Here is a 2694-nt window from a genome sequence, read left to right as displayed (position 1 = left end):
GGGATATCGGCAAAATATCGGGGATATCGCACTTTTCGGAGATATATTATCGAAACAGGGGAAGATATGGCTTTACCCCCAGTATCGGTGTCGATAGTTGAAAATATCAATATATCGGCAGATATATCGGTGTATCGGCTAATATTTCAATCCTTGCTTATAGGCATATCACTTTATGAAAGCTTATAGTAGCAATATATATGACGGCGAGAAAGTAGTTGTGGGTAGCTCTAAATTTGTACAAAACACAAATAAAAATGAAAAATGATATGAAATGACATATATATATGTATGGAGACATGAGTTTGTGATGGATGCACACAGCACAGTGCACAATGCTGGAGCCATGAATTGCTGCTACTAGGGGCTGGGGGAGCTACATAATGCGACCTTTGTTTTTTTCACTTGTACTAAGCTCTCTAGTTGTAAGTGAAAAATTTGTGTCTTGGCAATATCCTAACCTAAAACCTAGCAGCTTCTATATATAGAATACTTAAGCCCCGTTTGGTGGGCGGGATTGGATTGGATATATTTAATTAAAATAGACATGGATCCTAACTATTGTTTAATGGGCTTAAAATATATCATGGATTGGATATGAATATTGAACACCAATCCAAAATAAGAGCGGCTCCAGAACCCATCACTAGACATGGGTTTATAAGGAAGTCGTCGTCTCGTTTTCAATACAAAGTCGTCTTCTTTAGTTTGACTTATCAAGCCCATTTGTATATGTGGCAATTCAACAATATTCAATTACTTCCACCACTATACAAGTTACGATTCTAAAAAACTTCACTACAAAGGGTATCCTGTTTGTTTTTTTTTTTTTTACTTCCCTTTTCTGCTTTGATATATTTTTTTTTCAATTAGGTTGTAGTTTAATTTCTTGGTGAAAATTAGTGTTTAAGGTTCTGAAATTAAAAACCCCCACAAAAATTTGTTCAAAAGATATATGATGGGTAAGAATAATTAATATTAACTAACCTGCATGTTATTGTACCTATTGAAGGTCTTGCTGCAAATGGAGGAAACAAACTGCATCGGCCCAACAAGAATCTGAGCAGGTGTTGGTATCCAAAACCTACTCTCTGCATTAAAAGAGCACCCATGAAAGCTCTTCCTCATGGCTACTCCTTCTTCCTTGAGATCCAAAACCTTCTTATTCTCATGGCGAGTGTCGGATTGATCAGCTTCACTAGTACTATTAGGCAGTCCAATTAATGTGCAAGGCCACTGTAACTTGCCCCATTTTCTCTTCTTTGACTCCAAAACCCTCTTTCTACACCCCAACATCTTCTATTTTCACCGGATTGGTGTCTGTAAACCTGCTTAAAAGAGGCAAGCATTGCATAGTAGTGCTATTCTCAGATAAGCAAAAAGAAGGAGATGATGATGAAGAAAATGAGGAAGGTGGCTTCAGCCATTCAATGAAAGGAGGTTCTTGAAAGCACAAATTTTGGCCTTCCACATGATGGTTCCATAAACCCATCTCTAGAGAGAGAGAGAGAGAGAGAGAGAGAGAGAGTCCTTGATGAATTCTCTCCTAAGAGGATTTATCCAGACCTTTTGTGGGAAAGATTCACTTACAGGGTTGATTTATGAAATGTGGTTTGGTTTGTCTTTTTTGGAATCTTTTCTTTCTCCTTTCTTTCTTTTCTAGCTTTGGCCCTTGTTTGGTGTAGGGAAGAGAGAGAGAGACAGGGAAAGAGAAAGAATGGTAATGGAGGGGTTATAGATAATGACTTGCAAAATAGAGACTCACCTAAAGGAAGAGAATCCTAGAAGATGCTAAAATATGAATATGGTTTGAATACTTTGGATTAAGTTTTATTCTTCGTCATAAAGAGGTATATATAAGAGTTTACATGAGGGTTTTACAAGGAATTAGATACAGTAAAAAATTAGGAAAGTATCTCCTAATTGTATAATGATTTATCACTTATATAAAAATAGGAAAGTAAATCCCTTAATTAATCAAGGAAGTAAATCTCCTTGATTAATTAGGAGACTCACGTCAACACTCCTCCTTAAGTTGGTGCATATATGTCACCAATGCCCAACTTGGTAAGTGAGTCATGAAATACTCTTTTATAAACAGCTTTGGTTAAGATATCTGCCAATTGATCTTATGATTTTATGAATGGTAGGCGGATGATCTTTTTTATCAATTTTTTCTTTGATAAAATGTCTATCCACCTCAACATATTTGGTTCGATCATGTTAAACTGGATTATGGGCAATATCGATAGCTGACTTGTTGTCACAATACAACTCCATTGGCTTTTCTAGCTTAAAGCCCAATTCTGTCAAGAGTCTTCTGATCCACAATAGTTCACAAAGACCTCATTATTTGGTGCCCAGTCCAAGTAGTAGAGTTTGCCCCCTCGAGTACTACAACCAATCGTCTTTCCTATGAGGATGTCCTGAAAAACACAATGATTTAGCCAAAATGTTACGGTACATCCCAAAGTAGTAGTAAGTTGTGCAATAGATAACAAGTTATGGTCCAAAGATGGAACAAGTAATACAGAATCCAGATGTAGGGAAGTAGAGAGAGATAGAGAGCCCTCCCCAACCATAGGGGAGGGGGTACTATTAGCATTAGACACCGTCGACAGAGTGGATAATTTGCGACTAATAGGTTGGCTAGGCTCAAAAGTCATGTGATTCGTAGCACCCGAGTCGATAATT

General features: G+C 37.2%; 1 pseudogene; it reads right to left on the bottom strand.

Moving 5' to 3' along the window:
• Window positions 1–857: 857 nt before the first annotated feature.
• Window positions 858–1713, bottom strand: LOC107880240 (zinc finger protein WIP3-like; annotated as a pseudogene).
• Between the last annotated feature and the right edge of the window lie 981 nt (window positions 1714–2694).

Source organism: Prunus mume, linkage group LG1 (assembly GCF_029339155.1).
Source record: "Prunus mume cultivar Tortuosa linkage group LG1, ASM2933915v1, whole genome shotgun sequence".
Taxonomy (NCBI): Eukaryota; Viridiplantae; Streptophyta; class Magnoliopsida; order Rosales; family Rosaceae; genus Prunus; species Prunus mume.
Note: the sequence above shows the minus strand (reverse complement) of the source record. Positions and strands in the feature narration are given on the sequence as shown.